A 23,152-nucleotide genomic window follows, 5' to 3' on the forward strand; every position below is an offset into this window, starting at 1 on the left:
TGTAATTTACGGTTCGAGCATTATCCATTTGGATTTAATCTGCAAAATGCATGGCCAGAGATGGGCCTTTTCCCTATAAGATCGATAAACTTAAAACTACCTCTTATATATGTGGCAGGTTTGAAACCAAAAACAAAAAGGCTTAGGTGGCAGTTTATTGACTTTGATCCAGAAACAACATTGACTTTTGACTAGAATTTTAGAGGGATTAATTTTTTTATTAATATTTTGTTCAAAGAAATAAAAAAGAAAAAGTAGCAGGACAGATGTCATAAAGGTATGAGATGGGCCGAAGCAATCCGAAACCGACCTAGAAAGAAAATAAAAATCACATCTGGTCTCAAATTTACCCTCATCGCCAAACCATGATAGGCAGGAAAATCCCACGCGCCGCAGAGAGCAAATCTGCTGAGGCTGAGGAGAGCGAGGATTTCTGGAAGGTCACGAGAGTGAAAGGAGAGCCAGGAGAGCAAGGAGAGCCAGGAGAGCACGATCCGGCCGGGGATATGGTATGTTTTTGATTTTTGATTTTTGTGATTGGGGCGTTCGGTTTCTCTTGGCTCTTTAGTAACATCTTTCAATATTTCCACACAAACAGGTAGCAGCGTCAAGGTCAGGAAACCAAAGCGTCCACCTGCTGGAATTGTACCTTTGTAAGATTTTGGATTTTTTTTTTTTTTTTTTTTATATATATATTTTTTTATTTTTATAATTTTCTTCTAGGTTTAAATTTCTCTGCGCTATGTATACTAGATGAATTTGGACTAAACTTGTATTCGATCAATTTTTGGTGTAAAGTATTCGATCATTTCTGTTGTCATAGCACTGATTTTTTCGGTTTGATGTCACTGTGAAACAGGCAGGACACTAGAACCAGATATCGTCACTTTTCCTGGCGTTGATGGTAATGCTTTATTTTTATTACTGTTTATGGTGCTAATCAATATTAGTGGTCATAGCACTGATTTTTTTGGTTTTGACATTGCCACTTACAGGTGCTGAGCCTACTACATGGTACTTTTACGATAGTAAGTAACATCTTGATTTTTGTATTGAGGCTGGGGAATATCCTTTGGCTCTGTGTTTTCAAGAAATATTATTATTATTATTATTTTATTTTGTTAATGAGACAAAATACTGTGCGATCAATTTGGCCATTAAAGAAAACTTCACTAGTTTCCATTAGGTAGATAGCCAACGCAGAACGATATTTGTAGTTCGCAATATAACTTCTCCAGTCAAATCATTTTGCTCTATCTGGTCTATGCCTGATCCATAGCACACAGTTAAGATGGAGCAAATATCTGTTGATGGGATCATAGATTTCGTTGCATAGCAGTTTTGTGTTTATAACAATTTTAATCACAGATTAAGTCTTGCTTTTCTTACGACACTATCGATACATTTTCTAGTACCTTATGTCATGCAGTAAGTCCTGAGCTCCTGATGTTTTGGTAATATATATATATATATATATATATATATATATATATATATATATATATATATATATTATATATATATATATATATTTATATTTATATTTCATTTAAGGATCCATGAATGGTTAGGAGTGAAAGATGAAAGAGATATATGTCATTGCTCCCCTGTTATGGCACACACAGATCCTTGATAATGTTAGAGAATCCATCAATAGTCTCCCTTGCATGCAGAAAGAGCCATCTGTTTTCAATTAATCATTAAATCTCTTTTTTTTAGTTTTCAAATGAGACTGCCATTTGTACTTGTGAAGCATGTGTCAAAGGGGCTTGTTTTTTGTTGTTGTTGTTTTGACACAGTATCTGTGAAACAGGTCCAATCCCACCTCCTCCAAAGATGAGCAAAGGTATCTTCTTCTTCTTTTTTTTTTTTTTTTTTTGATACTGCAACAGTGCGACCAATGTTGTGCTTAGTTAGCTTAGGCACCAGTGTTAAAAGGAAAATACGTTGATTTTGTATTATAAAATTTGAGGAACTTCTGGTAAACTTTTTTGATCAATCTACTTTTGTTACACTGAATAAAATGTGGGTACTTCTTTTATTTTTTTATTTTATTGTGCTGCGGCTTTCTTAAAACATTGATATTTTTCTCTTGTTATGGTACCATTTCACTTAATCATCTCTCTTTTTTTTTGGGGAGACAGCTGTGAGACGTTGTTGCTACCCACCCCCTGGTAAGATTTTTAAATTTTTGTTTAAAAGTCTTGTAAGTATTTTCTAGGAATTTCTTTTGGACTCTGTGCTTTGTAGGAAATAATTTTATTAAATTATTTTGTCTTTGGGAAAACTGGGTGTTCGTTTTCAGTTCCATGGAATTTGCTTGTGCTGTGTCTTATGAAGGAAAAGAAGTGTTCTATTTTCTACTTCTTAGTTTTTGCGAGTAAAGTTATGTTGGACTTGCTCAAACGCTGTTTAAAGAATAAAAAATATGTTGATTGTATATTTATGTAATTCAAGCAAAATTTTGGAGATAATTTTTCTAGCCAAGTCATTTTGGTCTGTGTAATGTGTAGTTAATACACTTAACGGGATCATACATCATTTTTTGCATTGCATCTCCACTTGTTTAGCAAACATCATTTTGATCTTCTTATGTTACTGTTCAATGTCATGTTCACTATTGTAAATTTTTTTTTTTTTGGTTTCTATATTTGTCACTTAGTTGTGTTTTTTTTTTTTCTTGTGAAACAGGAGTTCCGTCGTTTAATTTCGAAGATTATGATCTGAATGGTAAGTTTTAGATTCTTGTTTTTTTTTATTTTTAAGGTTTGTTAGTACTATTATCCCTCTATTGTAGAAATTGTATATATATTTTCAAACTGCTATGCTATCAAGTTGGTTATTGAAGATATCTTCATCAGCCCTTAATTATCTTAGTCATTGTGGTTTTTACATTACGTATGACTGAGGTAGAATTATGTCTTCTCTAGCCAAATTATTTTGTTATGTGTGCCCTACAGTGTATCTGTTGACGTGATCATACATCTGATTGCATCTGCAATTTTATATAATGTATAAATTGGAGATTCAATTTGTTTTTCTTATGACACAACATCAATACAACTGCTACTGTATAGTACGGTCCTAATGTTTTTGGTTTTGACATCATATATGTATTTGGTATTTAACAATTTGCTGTCGGTTTGTATTTCATGGAGGAAAGCAAGTGTTCTTTACGCTACCGAATGTTGGGTATCGCTACATACGTAGCTTCCCTGCCTAACGCGTTTGAAGACCTACCGTTACCTTTATTGACTTGCGTCTTAATGGAGTTAAAAAAAAAAATAGATTATGACAAACTGCAATATATTTCTGAAGTGGGATCATAGATCATTTTTTGCATTGCGGCTCCACTTGTTTAGCGAACATTCATTTTGCAGTTCTTATGTTACTATTCAATGTCACATGTTCACAAATAGTGATTTTTTTTGGGTTGGTTTTGACATTTGTCACCTACCCGTTTTTTTTTTTTTTTTTCCTTTTTCCTGAAACAGAAGTTGTGTTTACTGTTGAAGATGTACCCGGTGCAATCCCTGTTGATTTATTTGGTAAGGTCTAGAATTTTTTTTTTTTTTTTTTTTTTTTTTAAGGCTTGTGAGGAGTTAAATTATTATGTGGGTCAATTTACTATTCAATGAAGTTGAATATTGTTGATGTTGGTCTCTGCATGATGCATATATAGCTGATACACTAGATAAAGTATACTATGTATTTTTGGGTTTGTTCATGATCACCCATTCGTTTTCTTTTTTGCTATTTAGGAGATATTAAAATATTACCACGAACATGTAGCAAGGTCAAGGGCAGGAAAGGAAAGGAAAGCATTCACCTGCCTTTACATGGTAAGATTTTGTTTTTTTTCCCCCTTCTATATGTTTGGAGGAATGTTATCGATCTTACTGTTACTATCTAATATAGTCCTGATGTTTTTGGTTTTGACATCATATATGTATTTCATATTAAATTACACATGATAACTTGCGACCTGGTATGGCATGCCTATATTCTGGGTTACCTGGAATTTGCTTTTGGTTTGTGTTTTATGAAGGAAAGCAAGTGTTCTTTACTTAACTACCTGAGTTGGGTATTGCTACGTAGCTACCTTGCCTAAGGTGTTTGAAAACCTACAAACTGTACCTACTGTTACCTTGATTGATGTGTCTTCATGGAGTTAAAAAGTAAATTATGGCAAATTGCAGTATATTTCAATTGTCTTACAACTTTCTAATTGCAGATTTTGGCAGTTCTCCAGGAGTAGTTTCTGGTTTCTGATGGTGGTAACGTTGGGTTTGTGGCGGCTGTGTGTCTGGAGTTTGATGCTCTATTTACATTTCCCAAGTCTTTGTGAGAAAGTTCTCTGGATTGATATATGTATTTCTGTTTAATGTAGTAGATCAAATTTGTTTAATAACAATATCCTAGATACCTCTTTCACTTTCTGGAATGTAAAGTCACTCCTAAGATTGCCGATGAGTTTTATTTGTGTCACCGAAACTGTGTACATGGTGCAAATGTCATGTCCCTAGCCTTTGAAGTAAAACATAGGTAAAAGATAGCAATTTATAATGCACCGTATGTCCAACAGCCTTGATGTGATTTGGCGGGGCAAATGCTTTGCAACTTGGAGAGCCAGCTAATAACTCTCATGGACAACTTTTTGTTCGAACTATCAAAACCCTAAGTCTTTTATTTCTACTCATGTGTAGTCAAGCCGCAAGCCTAAATAACCTTACATGTGCCCGCAAACCTAAATAATGTCAATGGCAGTCAACTCTGAGAACAATCAAGACTCCAGCTGATATTCTTGTCAACTCTTAGAAACGGTATGACATTCTTAGATAGGTTTGAACAGACCGGCCAATTTATTATTGCGGTAAGAAGTCCGTTCACTTGAAAAAAAGAGCGTATTTTTGAGAAAAGTCAAAAATTAAGAAAATGTGACAACTGTTTTCGAGAATCAGAAATTGAGAGAAATTTGATGTATATTCTCATTGATAATAGGGGCATTTTTATATGGAGGATTACAATGTATAGAATCTCAATCATACAAGGAAAGTAATCGTACATTGAATAGGAATCTAGATCCTTCTAATTTAACCATATTACCACTAGGTCAAGTAACCTAGAGTTTGGGCTAAACACAAATTAGGGTTTACTTGAACACTCCCCCTTGTGTTGCCCAAACGCGGTGCTTCTCTCGTTGCCTCGCTAAAAACCTTGCCGAGTAACAAAAACCCAGTGGGACAAAAATAACCTCTGTCGAAGGAGAAAAAGAGCACAACACACCTTTCACGCTTCGAGACGAACATGTAGACATCTCCCCCTGATGTCTGCGCCTCCCCCTGATGACTACGATCATGGGAGTTCAGATAATTTCCGCAAGCCAATTCTTGCCACATGTTTCTCGAACGTGGATTTGGGCAATGACTTAGTGAACAAGTCTGCCACATTGTCCTCAGATCGAACTTGATTCACTTTGATCTTGAGGAGCTTCTGTTGTTGCTGATTGTAGAAGAATTTGGGCGATATATGCTTGGTGTTGTCGCCTTTGATGTAGCCTTGCTTCATTTGTTCAATGCAAGCAGCATTATCCTCATAAATGCTCGTTGGCTCATCTGTGGTAGACTTCAAATCACAATTGCTTCGAACATGCGTAATTATGGATCGAAGCCATATACATTCACGAACTGCTTCGTGAAGAGAAATAATCTCTACATGATTCGAAGAGGTAGCGACTAAGGTCTGCTTTGTAGACCTCCAAGATATCGCGGTCTTTCCCATGGTGAATACATAACCAGTTTGGGAGCGACCTTTGTGTGGGTCAGAGAGGTACCCAGCATCAGCAAAACCTTCCAAAACACTTATATCGTTTTGGGATGGAGAGAGGGAACGCAGTCCACCATGTGTGGCGTCCTTGGCACTTGATGGGTCCAAATCCATCGTCTCTCTGTAGGGATAGAACAAACCTATATCAATCGTACCACTTAGGTATCGAAAGATATCTTTAAAACTAGTCCAATGGCGTCGTGTTGGCGCAGAGCTATATCTAGCTAGCAAGTTCACAGCGAATGAGATATCCGGTCTTGTGCATTGTGCTAAGTACAATAATGCGCCTATTGCACTTAGGTAGGGCACTTCTGCCTCTAGCACTTCTTCGCCGTCATCTTTTGGACGAAATGGATCCTTCTTTGGATCAAGACTACGGACGATCATTGGGGTGCTTGAAGGCTTAATCTTGTCAATGTTGAAACGCCTAAGCTTTTTGGGTATAAGCTGATTGATGAATCAGAATACCATCTCTACGGTGCTCAAGTTCTAAACCGAGGCAAAACCGTGTTTTCCCAATATCTTTCATCTCAAACTCGGATTTCAAGTGTTCAGCGGTTTCTCTTAACTCTTTAAGGGTGCCAATTATGTTCATGTCATCGACATAAGCCGCTACTATTGCAAATCCAGAACTTGTCCTTTTTATGAACACACATGGGCATAGTTCATTGTTGACATATCCCTTATCAATCAAGTAGTCACTTAGACGGTTATACCACATCCGTCCCGATTGTTTCAATCCATATAGTGAGCGTTTCAACTTTATAGCAAACGCGCTCCGTGGTTTAGAGCTACTTGATTTGGGTAACTGAATTCCATCTGGAATTTTCATGTATATCTCTATATCTAGATCCCCATAAAGATACGCAGTAACCACATCCATAAGCTGCATGTTCAGTTTTTCAAAAACTACCAAACTGACAAGGTAGCGAAACGTTATGACGTCCATTATGGGAGAATAGGTCTCCTCGTAGTCGATTCCAGGGCGTTGTGAGAAGCCTTGCGCCACAAGGCGAGCTTTGTACCTTACAATCTCGTTTCTCTCATTACGCTTTCTAACAAATACCCATTTGTGACCAACTGGTTTGGTGTTGGGCGGTATTGGTACAACTTTGCCAAATACCTTTCTTTTCGCTAGAGAATCAAGTTCTGCCTGGATCGCATCTTTCCATTTTGGCCAGTCAGCTCTACGTTGGCATTCATCAACGAAGCGTGGTTCGATATCATCGGTCTCAATAATCTCACGCGCCACTGAATACGCGAATACATCATCAATGATGATGGAGCTTCTTTCCCACGTCCCCTGTACACTAGTGTAATTTACAGAGATCTCTACGTTCTCTGGGATAGGTTCTGACATTGAGGCGTCCCCCAATGATGTCTCTTGGACATAACCATAATCCAGAACATTCTCATGGGACAGATTTTGAGTAATGTATGATCAAAGAATTTTTTTGTGCCTCATTCGCTCTCTTTCTAAGGCGAGTATCCTTCGAACCAATTGGTCTACCGAGCTTCCTTGCGGAACATGCGGCCATAGATGCCACATCATTGCCATGTTGGGCAATGGCGCCATCTCCTGGTGTCACAGGAGTGGCGTGATGTCTAGTATTCGGGACATCGATCCTTGCAGGCACCTTTGCAGCGGGTATGTGTGATCTCGTCACTTTGGCAACATCAGAAAACTCATCAGGCAGGGTGTCTGCTACGTTCTGGAGCTCGATTATTTGTCGCACTTCAAGTTCGGACTGTGCGGTACGGGGATCGAGATGAGACATAGTGGGGACAGACCACGACACTTCCTGTCATTCCTGTTGAACATCTGTGTTCTTATCTCCCCCTAACGATGGGAAGACTGTCTCATCAAAGTGACAATCCGTAAATCTAGCGGTAAAGAGATCGCCTGTCAAGGGTTCAAGGTAGCGGACGATCGTTGGAGATTCATATCCAACATAAATGCCCATTTGTCGTTGTGGACCTATCTAAGTACGCTGTGGCGGCGTAATAGGCACATAAATGGCACACCCAAAAATGCGTAAGTGCGAGATATCAGGCTCGTACCCAGTCACTAGCTGTAACGCAGAGTAAGATTGGGTTGCAGTGGGTCGTAGACGAATTAGCGTCGCTGCATGCAATATTGCATATCCCCAAGCAGAAACGGGAAGATTGGTGCGCATAACCAATGTTCGTGCTATCATCTGTAGTCGTTTGATAGCGGCTTCTGCGAGACCATTTTGGGTATGAACATGGGGAACTGGATGCTCTACATCAATCCCCAGTGACATGCAATAGTCATCGAACGTTTTCGATGTAAACTCCCCAGCATTATCAAGTCGAATTGACTTAATAGGTTGGTCAGGGTAGTGAGCCCGTAGACGGATAATCTGGGCGATGAGTTTAGCATAAGCAGCATTTCGAGTGGACCACAGCGCGACATGTGACCAGCGTGTCGACGCATCAACCAATACCATAAAGTATTTAAAAGGTCCGCATGATGGTTGAATTGGTCCACAGATATCCCCTTGGATTCTCTGTAAGAACGGAATGAGTATTTTGGGATCCTTTGCGTAGGACGGTCTCGGTCCTAATTTCCCGAAGGAACAGGCTTTGCAAAATGAGCGAGGGGCCTTAGAAGCAACCAATGAGGATTTTGGTTGGGCCTGAGCGTCTGTAGCGCTATTAGAAGCAAAATGTGTGACTACATCTCCCATCATGGCGTTGGAGTCATGGGAATTGTTGTTTATGGCGTCATGGCCATTGGAAGGAACAACCATGGCGTCATGCTCATGGTTGGCGCCATTGATGGCGTCATCACATGGGACTTGGGCGGCCCTATGGCGCCCCAAGACGGCTGCAGCGCCAGATGCTGCAATTGTTGCGGTCTTGCTAAGTCTAGGAATCAATTTTCGATTCTTGCTTCTTCTCACTCTGAAGAATGGATGTCCGTGTGAAGTCTTTAGTATACGGAGCATTATATCACGACCAGGGTGCCCTAGTCGGTCATGCCAAAGCCAATATGTGTCAGAATCCAAGAGATCTTCTCTTATGACATTATTGGATTCAATTGGTCGAATTGTAGTGACATAAAGTCCACTAGATTGACACATAAGCTTCTCTAAGATGCGCTTTCGTCCGCAATCATTAGAGGTAATGCAAAGGAACTCTTTTCCGTTCTCATTATGCGTTTCCGCATGGAATCTGTTGGCTCTTATATCTTTAAAACTCAATAAGGTTCGATTTGCCTTAGGAGCGTAGAGAGCTTCAGTGACTTTAATCAAGGTGCCATTTGGCAATAGGAATTGGGTCATTCCATGTCCTTGAACTAAACCTGATGGTCTAGCCATGGTAGTCACAAAGGAATATGTAGGCAACATCTCCAAGAATAATTGCCTATGTCGTAGAATGGTGTGCATAGTCGCACTATCTGCAAGACATTGTAGTTCATCCATTCCTAAAAGAAAAGCTCGTAATTAAAAAGGAGTCATAAAGAAAAGAACTCAACTTTTATTAATAAGCCAAACGGAATTACATCATCGTTTCTTTAACCAAAGAAAATCTAATCCAATAAACTAGCTAATGCAAAACAATGGTAGTCGTCTAACTCCTTTCGGTAATTTCAATGCAAATGTGACCAGGTGAGTAGAGAGATGTCGGTGGAGCAAGGCTCGCTTAAGTACCACTTATCTCAAAACCTTCCTAGACATCACACTTACATTGAGTACGCCTACTTTGAAGAAAGACTAATATCATTGGCATCTACTACAAAAATAATATGGCAATTGCCTACATCTCTTGGAAAATAAAAAGACTTAATCAAAATCGCCAGTTTCTGGGTCTTGATCCTTGTAGTCTTCCACCCTTAGATCGAGATCGCCATCTTGATCTTCTTGTTCCATGTAATTTGCCTCCCTTGCTTCACGATACATCTTGTATGCGTTTGCAACGTTCTGGGATGCAGTACACTTCTTTGCCCAATGTCCACTTGATCCAGATCGAAGACAAACATCTTTATGGTCAAGCTCCCTTGATCGAGATGCTTTTGGTGCATGATTTGGACGACTATTACTCTTGGTGGCGTCACCACCATAGCCGGAGGCTTCGCCTCTCTCTCTCTTCACACGTTGACCTCCACGGTTCCGTGCACGCCTCTCTTGGTGATTTCCTTCCTCTTTAGGGCGAACATATGGACCAGAACGTCCAGAATTGTCCCTACTCTTAGGGTTTCGCTCCTTGCGTCCTCCCTTGGGGGTGCAACAATAGTTGGACTCCGGAATAGACTTGGTTCCCACGGGTCTAGCATTATAGTTCTTCACAAGAATGTTGTCTTGCTTTTCAGCTACGTTCATGGCGCCAATGAGCTCATGAAATCTTGTGATAGGTCCTGCATTCACATCAATCCCATAATTCTTTGAAATCATCAGGGCAGAGACGGGGAAGGTAGAGAGAGTCTTCTCGATCAACATCGTATCAGTTATGGCTTGGCCACAAAACTCCATTAGAGACTTGATACGAAGAGCTTCCGAATTATAATCAAGTACAGACTTGAAATCACAAAAGCGGAGGCTATGCCATCACTTCTAAATCAGGAAGCAGGGAGTCACGAACGTTGCCAAATCGCTGCTCAAGTTCTACCCATAGCTTTCTTGGGTCTTCCTCATTGAGGTATTCACTTTGGAGCGCGTTATTCATGTGCCTTGTCATGAGAATGATGGCTTCAGCTTGATTTGCTTCAAAAGCAGTAGCTTGCTCAATGGAGAGCACGTTCTGACTAGGTCTTGGATGGTTTCCAGAAGTTCATCAGCCTTAAGATGTTGGCGCACATCTCGGACCCACCTATGGTATCTTGCGCCAGTTGTCTCCAGTGGAACAAAGTTCAACTTGTTCAGGTAACTCATCCTGAAAAACAACACAAGATTAGGGTTAGTTTCAGAGCGTAAAAAAGGCTACCACGAAAACAACAAGAATTTCTGAGCGTAGTCGCTTCCAAGAAATTAGGGATTTCTGAGCATAGTCGCTTCCAAGAAAATCCGATTCCAAGAGGGGTTTTGGATTAGATCAAGACAATGATGTATGTGGTCGATTGTTTTTCTTCTCAACAAACTCTAAGTTTGGAGGACTCTTCAAGCTCCAAGCTTGGAGTGAGCACGAACCCCCACAGTTCGGCTATTGGTCTCCCCTATGAAGAAGAAAGGGGGGTAGAAGAAGGGATGTTGGAAGTTCCCGAGAAAAAGAAGAAAAGAATGAAAACTTCAAAAACGGGAACTTTTAGAAAAATTTACCTTGAAAAGATGCCGGAATTCTTGACCGGAAAAGGATGTTGAAGATGACCGGAAAAAGGTGCAGATGTCGACGGAAAATAGGCCGGAAAATTGATGGCCGGCAGTGGTGGCCGAAGCTTGGCAGGGTGCTTGTGGAGGCTGCGTAGGTGCTGTCGGCAGATGTGCAGGTGTGTAGGCAGGGGCTTCGGCAGATGGTGCAGGGGTGCGCGCGGGGCTCGGCAGGAGTCGCAGGGGCTGTCGGCAGCTTCTCGGCAGATGGCGCTGAGGGTTGCAGGGGCTGTCGACAGGCGTGCAGGGAGCTGTCCAGTGCAGGGGGGCGCGCGGGCTTGTGCTAGGGTTGTCGGTATCTGTCGACAGGGGTTGTGCAGGTGCATGCGGGGACTGTCGGCAGTTCTCGACAGGGGCGTGCAGGGACCTCGGCAGGACTTCAATATGTGGGGCGGTGGATGTTGGAATTTGAGGGCTACGAAATTTGGGTTTCAGGGTTAGGGTTTCGTGCTGATAACGTGTTTTAGGGAATCAGAAATTGAGAGAAATTTGCTGTATATTCTCATTGATAATAGAGGCCTCTTTATATAGAGGATTACAATGTATAGAATCTCAATCATACAAGGAAAGTAATCGTACATTGAATAGGAATCTAGATCCTTCTAATTTAACCCTATTACCACTAGGTCAAGTAACCTAGAGTTTGGGCTAAACACAAATTAGGGTTTACTTGAACAACCACTAATTAGAGAATTCAAAAAATACATGAAAATAAAAATAGAAAGTAATTATAATAAAGTTGGGGTGATGGCACAAACTTGTAATTTGCCTGCAATTCCTTTCCCCACATTTGGGTGTACCAATTCCCTTCTTTCTTGCGCCGAACGTAAGCAATCAATCAGGGTTGGAAGCAGCAGCTGAAGGCTTGAAGCAACGTACTGCTGCTTTCCTGAACGAGGCCTTTGTGGAGCTTGCAGATCGAATGAAAATTGGGACTTATTGGGGTGCTGTGAGGACTAGTTTCTGTGGAGAAATTGTGGAGTCTTGCAGACGTTTATGTTTTTGTTGGCCCAATTTTGAATGATTATAGCTCCGTTTGGTATTCCTTGCTGATCAAGAAAGAAAAGTAAAAGTTATTGTGGAGCCTAATCGCGTAACCATAAATTGGGAATGGTCCATCATTAGGGTGGTTTTTCATGGGTGACTTCTTCAGTGCATTGGCCAAGAAGCTGAAGAGAAACAGTACTGGTATGGAGAATTACTGCAGAATTTTCGTTCCCCCAGGAACCCCGGCCTCTGAAAGTTCAGAAAGATGAACCTCTTAGAGTCAATGATCTCTTTAAGCACATTCAGGTTAGTTAAGTTAAACGGCAGCAGTATTATTTCTTCTTTAAGCACATTCATGGTATTGAGACTATGCATCTTTCTGAACTTTCAGGTTAGTTAAGTTAAGTTAACTGAACTTGTTTACAGGATATTGTCAGGCCGGACACTGCCATAATTGCTGAAACTGGAGACTCCATGGTTCAATTGTCAGAAGCTCCGCCTCCCTGCTATATATCGAGCACAACTGTTTGTAATTGTGTACATTAAGAAGTTGGTATCCAACCAGTTGTATCATTTTTATTCAGGTATGAATTCCAGATGCAGTATGATCTATTGGATGGTCAGTGGGTGCTACTCTTGGCTGCACTCAGGGTGCGAAAGATAAACGTGTAATTGCTTGCATTGGTGATGTGAATTTCCTGGTTGGTTATATCAGATCAGTAGAACAGCATAGAAAAAAAGAAATGAGGATGTTAACCCATGGTCCAGATCCCCTGTTGTGACTACTTAGCATTCTATTCACAATTCACTTTAAAGAAAGTCGAACTTGGCTTCAAATAGGTCATATTCTAGAGATTCTAAAGATATGCCATATGGTTGGTAGGTAGTATTTCCCCATCCTTCGAGGTAACTGCCCAGGACATTTGAACAATGATCTGATGTGGACAAAATACCATCATATCTCTTATCAACAATGGAGGCTATACAATCGAAGTAGAGATTCATGATAGCCCATACAATGTCATTAAGAAGTGGGCTTATACTGGTCTTGTTGATGCGATGCACAAAGGTGAAGGAAAATGTTGCACTACCAAAGGTTAGCATATAAGAAACAACTTTCTTATCCTTATATTTGAGTCAAAATATTACTCAATTTATTTTATTGGCCGCTGAGGCTTGCTGAAGTTCTCTATTCTTGAATTAACAAAGGATGTTTATATAAATTCAGGTACGTACTGAGGACTTAACTGAAGCAATTGCAAAAGCAACGGGGGAGCAGAAGTATAGTTTATGCTTCATCGAAGTTTTTGTGCTGAAAGATGACACTAGCAAAGAGCTTCTGGAATGGGGATCCCGAGTTTCAGCTGCTAACAGCCGACCTCCAAATCCTCAGTAGCGGACCGGAGCTGGAAGAGTCAGAAGAAAGTAACGTGGAACAAACTAGTAAATAGAAATGAGAGATATGGAGACAGGGTAGCACGGTTGGCATCTTGCCAATAAATTCCAATCTCCTCTGTTGTGACACTGATTTTTCTTGTTGTATAATATTATACTTACACCCATTTGAAAGGCTACCTGTCTTACTTGTCATGTAAGGTGAATAGCATTAAGTTACAAATCAAGTAATATCTGAGATAAGATCTAGCTCTTTTATAGGTTTGTTCAAACGTATTCTGCAAGCTAAATTTTCCATATAATGGTTGCCTTTGTTGGACTCTGTTTCTCCCTCTAATGCTCTTTAAATATAGCACTGTATTCTTGTTGCAATAAATAATTTGTAATTGTTTTTTTTTTAATTCATATTTATGGATGCTTTTGTCTCTGTTTTTTATCATACATTTTTAATTAAGGTGATACAAGCACTATTTCATTGATCATTTCTGCATATTTTAACCAGCTCTATGCAACATCCTTAATGCAGGCCCTTTCACTTTCTAACTCTGCATTCTGCTTTTATGTCTTGTCTTTTCATTTGAAATCTGAGAGAAACCTTAATTCAATGGCTTCATCTTCTTCACCATATTTAATGAACCTCCTCCTCATATCATTATCAGTCTTCATGAGGTTCATTATCAGTCTTCATTCCACGAGCATTTGGGTGCTACAGTTCAATCTTCAGCTTTGGTGGTTCAATTACTGATACTGGCAACTTATATATCAGCTCCAAGAACAGTTCTTTCTACTTCTTCTTCCCTCCATATGGGGAGACCTACTTTCAGTTTCATCGCCCCACTGGATGATGCTCTGATGGTCCCCTTATCACTAATTTCAGTACTTCATTTTCTGCAGCTGAGTTTCTGGGACTTCTACAAGTTAGACCTTATCTAGAACTCAAGAGCAATGTAAGTGCTCAAAACTTCGAAGGGGCACTGAATTTCGCTGTGGTAGAAGCCACGGCGCTTGACGCATCTTTTCTTGCAGCAATGGGAGATCATAACAAATACACAAACAGCTCTCTAGGAACTCAACTGGGGATTTAAAGAAATGCTGCCTTCTTTATGCAATACATCTTCAAGTTCCAATTCTATTGTTCTGTTTGGAACAGGAAATTTTGCTTGCATTATTCCATATAGGGAAAGTTGTTGGCCCAAGTACTTTCAATGCAATAACGAATAAAGACAACATAAAGCTGACTCTGGGATCAAATAGGTACCTCCCACCAGGCCACCACAATTATTTGCAAGGGTGGACAAAAATGATAATCTAAGTATCTAACAACCTTTGAACATATATGGTAAACTACAACGAAATCTGTAAGTCCTCGGTTGCTTAGTACTTATCTCTCTCATTTACAGATTGCATTAATAAACTCCTCTCCAGCTCTCTGGTTCTGGTGGGAGAGATTGAACGATTACAACGATGCATTGTTTGCAGGAAAAAGTAAGAAACAAGTTCAAACTTCAAACATATGTACCATTGGTGATAGCAGAAATCTCTTCAACCATCAATGTAAGAATCTAACAACTTAGGAAGTTAGGAGCATAGTTGCTACAAGTCTACAAAGTCCTGTAACTTCGGTGTCTGCATTGCTTTGCAGGAGTTAATTGAGCTTGGGGCTATGACACTTGTGGTACCTGGAAACTTTCCAATTGGTTGCGTTCCCCGTTTATCTTACAAAATTTCAGGTTCACAGATAAAAGTCAGTACCAGTCTTCAGGTTGTCTGAATTGGTTAAACAAGTTTGCTGAAAATCGCAATGATCAGCTTCAACTAAGTCGGATTCAATGGCTTCACACCAATGTCAACATCTTTTATGCATACTACTCCCAAAGTTAATTAATCTAGAAAGATGCTAGACCGAAAGAAAAGAAAGGAAAAAAACATAAAATTTGAACTAGATTAGGTTAATCATAGTTCATTCGGCTTGGAACTTCAGCAAGACAGCAATACCTTTCAATTGTCTAATAAAAACAAATAGAGATTAAGAATATCCTGATGTGTAGCAGAGGGGGAAAAAACTAGAAATACCAAGTAACTTTTCCAAAACAACAAATTCTGGTGAGGACTACCCGAAAGCTGAAAACACATCCAGATCCAAAACAAATCACCGATCATCCACCGAATCTGTTTTTCCAGTTTCCATGATCTTACAAGACAGTTTCATCTACAAAGTTTGGAGCAAGTGATCTAAATTCAGTCACAGTTGGCCTTCTTAATTCAAGTTTCTGAACATTACGTCCGAGGCGCACGGGGAGAAAGTGGCCTCCCTTAGCGAGACTTTGAAAAGCCCGGTTAGCTGTGGCTTCATCAACAAACTCCAGAATTCTCACAATCAGTCGCTCGTGAACTCCAAGCAACAATTGTTTCTTAACACCATGCAACCGCAAAACAGCTGTCTCCACCATCCTCTCATTATCCGCAGAATAGATCAGTTCCCTGCTAATACACAATAGCTTGGTCTTCAATATGTCTAAAAACCGCTGATGGTTTTCTGCCAGGTGTCTAATGATGTGTCGCTTTTCCTCCTCAATATTCACACCCTGTGGAGACAAAGTGCCTGCTTGCATGAAACCACCGGTATGTGGATCTGTTACACCAGCAACGGCGACGCTGTCCATCAAATAGGAAATGGTCTCGGCAGGTGTCTGAGGAGTCCTTTGTGCACATAGTTTGATAAAATGGCTCCGAGCATGCACTCCTCCTGACCCACACGTCACAATAGCTCTATCCCGATCTTCACTTAGATTGTCATGACCAACTAAAACTATAGATGCTGATGAGTGCAGACCTATAGTTGCTCCGAAAACTCTCTTGTTTCTCTTATTTTTCTTGTCCTTCATCCACTGATCTTTAAATTTCTGAATTCTTGTCTTCATTTTGTTGATATCCTCAGAATTTTGAGCAGCCTTCTGTGCTATCTCTAACATGTCATTGTTCAAGTCAACGGAACCCGCTGTAGTTGCCAAAATATTATCACTTACTTTGTATATCTTCTTATCATTTTCTGTCACCACTAAGAAAAGTTCCTTTATTGTAGAGGTGGTCCGACCATCAGTTACAACATACTTGGTATCACCCCTTATCAAAGATATAATGGCCGTACCCCTTACAGAACTGATGACGTGCCCATTTCCTCCCGTATCTAGATTGAAATCCATGTCCCTGAAAAGGAAGCTGGTAAGTACTGTGCACACAGAAATAAAATGAACAAACAGTTCAATATACAAGTCCAAAGGACATAAACTTGGAGAGAACAACCAAATGCTAGAGATATTTGAAGCTAAGCCTTGGATACAACTAGAGCCGATTGTGTACATTCAGTTCTTGTCTAAGTAAAATGTGCACATTTGAAAAATATCTCTAGCCTTGGATACACAGTTAAGTAATGGCACTTTCAGTTCTTGCACTTTCAGAATTAAGAATCAAGATAATATGCGATGAACAATAGAGACGAGTTGATTTACATTCTACTCAAAACACAAAGCAAAATTATATGCAAAAACTACACGAAACTGAGGGATAATCAAGTTAAATTTAGCTTTGTTTTTAAGAGATAATCAAGTTTCAGTAACTGAGCACCTCAGTAAATTTTCTTCTATCCTGGATCTTCTCCCTAAACAGTAACTGAGCACCTCAGTAAAAGTAAGTTTTAAATCAACTTTACTAACAAAACAACTCACCTTTCAGTCTTTAGGTTTTCTTCTATGCTAGTTATATTCTCCTGTGGATCAGCCATTCTTGCAGTGGCATCTTCATGAGAGCCAATTTTGTGGCTTTCTCTTGCCATTTCAGAAGTGACAACTCTTCCTGCATATAGACTTCCTCTTCATTTTTCGTATCCTGTTCAACGGCGTGTCAAAGAGTGAATGAAGCATATCAGAAGCTTTTCTTTCTCAGCCAACTTAACCATACATACCAGGAGGCTATCAATGCTGCTCAACATAGTAATCATAAGTGAACTCTTAATATAGCAACCTTAGATAGAATAGGAAAGCATAATGTCTAATATCAAACCTGAAGAATCAAAAAACGATTGTTGTCTAAGTCGACTCCTTTCCCTTTCAGTTTCTTGGTAGCTTCAGTGAAATTACTTGCACTGTCACTGGTGTAACATTTGGAGGTGTTATCCTGATATGCTGTTCTCGTACTTACAAAATCACTTCCCTTTGGTACAGCATTAGAATCAGAGCCCTCCCTGTTGGTGATTACAAGACCATCAACAAAGGATTTATACATTCTAGTTTCTAGTACGTAGTTAAAATGACACTCACTGTTCAAGCAATTCAAAGTCTACAGATACACAAAGTGTATAATTTGCAGAACACTTTTTAAAACTTATCTAACATACTTCCAAGAAGAAGTAATCTGTCAGCTAACTGCTGGTAATTTCAGAGTATATTACATTTATCTCAAATTAACAAAAAAGTAAGAAGATCCAAAGCTTACTCTTTAAAAGAAATCTTGTTGAAGTCACCATCTACATTGAAATCCATGTCCCTGAAAAGGAAGCTTGTTAGTATTAATTGCTGCTGTAAATGACATTCAGAACCAATTTACTTGAAGAGAATATTATAACAACATGGCACTTTCATGCTATCCAACTTTCCATCATAAATGAATCAATCAGTGCAAAAATTCTTCAATGATGTGCATCCAAACCAGCCAAATCCTAACTCTGAACTGGATTCACTTTTTTGTTTGGGAAAAAAAGATAAAAAAAAAAAAAACAAAAATTAGAATTAGGAACTAGAAATCTCAAGTTTCAGGCAGTAATTTCAAAATCACACTGAACCAAGGGGTTGATCTAACTCCAACATCAACCTCGAACTATAATCACAAACAGGAGTTAAAGAATCAATAAAGTATGCGATGAACAAGAGAGACGAATCGATTTACATTCTACTCAAAACACAAAGCAAAATCCATATGCAAAAGCTACACGAAACTATGCGATAATCACAGATATTAGGAAAGCTACCTGGTCTGTGAACGAAGAAAACCGAAAGGCCTTGCTCAAAGAGCGACTCGACGAAGCTATGGATTCTATTTGACGGCCAGATTTCGACGGCGGAGAGAGAGACGAGAGCTCTCTCAGGTGGCCCTAGACAAAACCTCCAAAACAGTACCTACGTACACTAGTAGCAATTTATAGTCGTTGTTTTAAGTAATGATTAGCGCGCTAATCTAACCCATTTCATAAGCTTAAACTAGGAAATTATGAGGTAGTGGGGTGGGGTTTTTAGTATTTCATCACGTAGACACGGGGGTATTTCGGGTAGCTGAGCTGAGTTCCTGGATTGTGATTCGTCAGTCCTACAATATTCGTGGCAGGACGGTCCCACCAAATCTTTCTGATGAAACGATATTAACACTTCTTCCCCTACAAAAAGTGAGGAAATGGAATGCGCGGGAATGCATCGGCACATTTTTAAATGTTAACATTTACAATGTGGTAATAAAGTGCGATTATTACCACATTATAAATGTTAATATTTACATTTACACTATTAATTATAATTAATTCATTACACATTATTAATACATTTTAAGTTAAATTTATGGTGGGGATGGATATTTTCTTTTTCTTTTTCTTTTTCTATTTAAGGATTTTTTTTTTCTAGTTACTCATTTATTTTTCTTCTCATCGATTTTCATCTCTGATTATTTTATCATCTTCATATTTAAAAGGGTTAAGTGAGCTCAAAAGCCAAATTTATGTTGGATTTAGACATGAGAGTGAAGTCCGACTGTAGGCCCAAGATAAACCTACTCATAAATATAAATCCAAATGTGCAGTAAAGATGCAAAACCCCATTTGTTGACCGGAATCTAGGGTTGACCGGTTGACTTTTTCAGTTTTTCCACTTCTAGTGTCATTTTTCATCGTTTTTCGCTCTGTATCACAATATTTGCTGTATATCACCTCTGGAAGTTGACTTTCCTCATTATGTCCTCGTTGGCTCTTGGTTGACCCGATGATTTTCACTTTTCACTTTTATTCGAAAAGCACAATTTTGCATAGTTTTCTTATGATTTCCTCGACCCCACTAATTTCCTACAAATCAAATAACAATTGATTAATTAGGTTATAATTGACTTGGAGATTAGCCTAACTCTCGTGTTTTAGATACAATTACATGCATAGAAATGTGTGTAATCACATCCCTTTTTTTTTTTTTTTTTTTGAAGTAAATATGGCACCCAAGCCCCTCACCCACACACTTAAAACAACATTGTCCTCAATGTTGTCAAGTGAGCTCGAAAGCTAAAACCATGTTTGATTTAGGCATGAGAATGAAGTTCAGGCGTAAGCCCAAGAAAGACCTACACATAAATATAAATATAAATATAAATATAAATATAAATGCAAAGAAAAAATGCGAAAATCTGATTACACGCATTTTTATACATGAAATTATATCTAAAATACTAGAATTAAGCTAATATTCGAGTCAATTAATATGTAATTAATCTATTTTTATTTATTTTATAGAAAATAAGCGGAGTTGCGGAAATGAGAAAAAATGGGACGAAATTAGAGCAATTCAAGACTTTCGACAAAAGGACAAAATTGGGGATGGCTTAATTAAGCAATTAAGCTTAATTAAGTTTGATTGGTTAATTAACAAATACATAAGCATGCAGCACGTGAGGAATTATGGGCTGGTTGCCTATGTTTATGTTCAGGTCATTAGTTTCTTGACACGTGGCATTCATCTCCTTGTCTTACTAAAGTTATCAGCACACGTAGCCTTCATCTAATTAACCACCAACTCTTGACTTTTCTTGCTCTCTCACAAACAGGCCGAGCACTACTCATATATATACATTCTCATGAGGAGAGAACCTAGAACAGAGCCGCACGAAAAAACAGAGGCAGCCCCTTTGGGCTGCTCTCTTTCTCATTCTCTTCTCCTCCATTTTCTATATTTTCTTTAGTTTTATTTTAGAAATTTGAAGGATTTACTCACCCAAAGCTTCAAAAATTCATCAAACACTTCTCCTCTACAAGATTCAAGACTTGAGTAATTGTGGGAGTTGTAAATCAAGACTAGTCATGCTATATTTTTAGCTATTTGTGACTATATATTCTTGTTTTCTCCTACACTTCTCTTCTCTTTTATATTTGAATTTTGTAATTTTGATGTCTATGATTATGGGTTGTGAGTAATTTCCTTGTTGGGGTTTAGGGTTGTGTCCCTAACCCAAATTTTGTGTAAAATATGTTTAATTTAATGTAATGATGCAATTTTCATATGATGGATGCTTATATATATTTTTGTTGGGTTAAAATGCATGTCTAAGAGCCTAGTCAACTATAAGGTGTGTATTTTGAGCATGTCTAGGACGGAGTTAGAGACTTGACCCCCTCTAATTTCTAAGCTAGAAACCTTCAATTTCGTATTCGAGGGGTTATAAGCATGGTGATTTACACTCGTTGCGTGATTGCGCGGGCGGGTCGCTTGGTAGTCTAATTCCTCGATCTCTACGCCTCTTGATGTGAATTAGTGACCCTTGAACCGGCTCTAATTTATGTCAAGTGAGTTCTTACGACCCTTGAACCGGAGTAGGAATACCATGAAAGGGAATTTCGGTCCTTGAGCCTTGAACCGCCTTGGATACGACTACCGCCAAAGTAGGAGATTTGCATCTACATTATATTAGCTTCCGACACATAGAATTTGGGTGAAGGAACCTCCCTAACACCCGACATTCCCATTTATTTGGTTACACTTTTATTAATTTCTTTGCATTTTTATTAGTTGCTTTACATTTGATTACATTTTGTCAATCTAAAATCATCTCTCAAAATATTGAATTTCGACTCATTGCAAATATTCATCACTAGGCTCTTAGTTTTGATTAGGCTTTGGTGAAAACCAAAGCCGAGCATTACTAGGGCTTGGTGCCTTAGATTAGCATTTTTATTTATTTTCTTTTTCTTTTTCTTTTGTTTGCTTAGTGACTTTAGTTTTGACTACCCAAGGATTGTGGGCTAGCCACTAATCCCCGTGGTACGATAACTTTGGGCACAATATTTCCCTATATTGACAACGATACGTACGCTTGCGTAAATGTGTATTAAGTCAAAATCCCCTTGATTGACCGACCAGCTAAACGGTTGACTTTTTCAATTTTCAGTCTTCTAGTGTCATTTTTTTTCTCTTTTTTTCACTCCGAATTTCAATATTCGTTATATATCTACTCCGAGAGTTGTCTTTTCTCATTATGTTCTCGCTGACTAAGTTGTGCTCGATTAGCTCAGGCACCGATTTTGAAAGGAAAAGGTGTTGATTTTGTATTATCAATTTTAGCAACTCCTACCAAACTTGTTTGATCAATCTACATTTGTACACTATTCAATGTCACATGTTCACAATAGTGATTTTTTTTTCTTCGACATTTGTCACTTAATTACTCGATTTTTTTTTTCCTGTAACGCATCTTTTTAATGATATAGCCGGTGCGATCCCCATTGAATATTGATGGTAAGGTTTAGATTTTGTTTTGAAGGCTTGTGAGGAATATTATCCAGCAATTTCCTCGTGCTCTGTATTGTAGAAAATGTCTGTTCGATAAGTTTTTCATAATAAATTCACCAGACCTTGATTAGTCATTGTGGTTTTTATATTACGTGTGGCTGAAGAAGAAGAATTATAGTTCTTAATTAAATATGTCTTCTACAGCCAAATTATTTTGGTCTGTGTGCTCTGCATGATTCACTTGACGTTGGACGTCTCTGCATGATGCATATATAGCTGATACAACTAGATAAAGTATACCATGTTTTTTTTTTGGGTTTTAACTTTTAACATGATCACCCATTCATTTTCTTTTTAGCTCTTTTGGATATCTTTCAACATTACCATGCACTAACAGGTAACTGTTAGTTGATTACCAAAACTCTGGAAGTTTCAGGAAATATGTGGACACGTGCCTCATGCCAGCTGTTTTCCTGTCATCAAGTCTCTTCCATCAGCTAATTAGTTAATTAGTTACTAATGAGTGGTTTAGGTTAATTAGTTAGGTGTGAGTAGTATGATTACACGTCTTGTATAAATAGCAAAGCTCTCTCTCATTTTCTGTAACGAAGTATTAAGAAACAATATACTAGTATACTCTTTTCTCTCAAACTATCTTCCTCTCCATCTCGTTGTTCATCTTCACAAACCCTAGCTCTTCACTGGTACCATGGCTATCATGGTATCAGAGCTCTCATAGATCCAGGACCTGAGATTCATGCTTCCGCATCTATTATCTTTGTGCAATTTCAGTTCTTGCGTCAATCTTGCTGCGATTGAAGCTTCGACTGTCTTTGTAGCTTCGATCTACTGTGGCTTTGCTTCGTCTTCCAATTTCAAGCTACTCTTGTGGTCACTCAACATCTAAGGTGAATCACACTTGTCTCTGTTGCTTTATACAAGTGATCTATGTATTTTGAGCTGTGATCTTGAATCTTGTGTAAAACTGAATCACTGTGATTAATTGAGCAAGAGGTTGTGTTAGTAAGCATGAAAAATTTGCGGATTTCAATTGTAAAGCTGATATAGCAAAATTAGAGGAAAATTATG

At 38.8% G+C, this 23,152-nt stretch overlaps 2 pseudogenes; both read left to right on the forward strand.

Annotated features, from left to right (window-relative positions):
* The first annotated feature begins 12,289 nt into the window (after nucleotides 1-12,289).
* LOC133734144 (pyruvate decarboxylase 2-like) lies at nucleotides 12,290-13,657 on the forward strand (annotated as a pseudogene).
* Nucleotides 13,658-13,836: 179 nt separating this feature from the next.
* On the forward strand, nucleotides 13,837-15,416 carry LOC133731326 (GDSL esterase/lipase At2g27360-like; annotated as a pseudogene).
* Nucleotides 15,417-23,152: the final 7,736 nt, after the last annotated feature.

Source organism: Rosa rugosa, chromosome 2 (assembly GCF_958449725.1).
Source record: "Rosa rugosa chromosome 2, drRosRugo1.1, whole genome shotgun sequence".
Lineage (NCBI taxonomy): Eukaryota > Viridiplantae > Streptophyta > Magnoliopsida > Rosales > Rosaceae > Rosa > Rosa rugosa.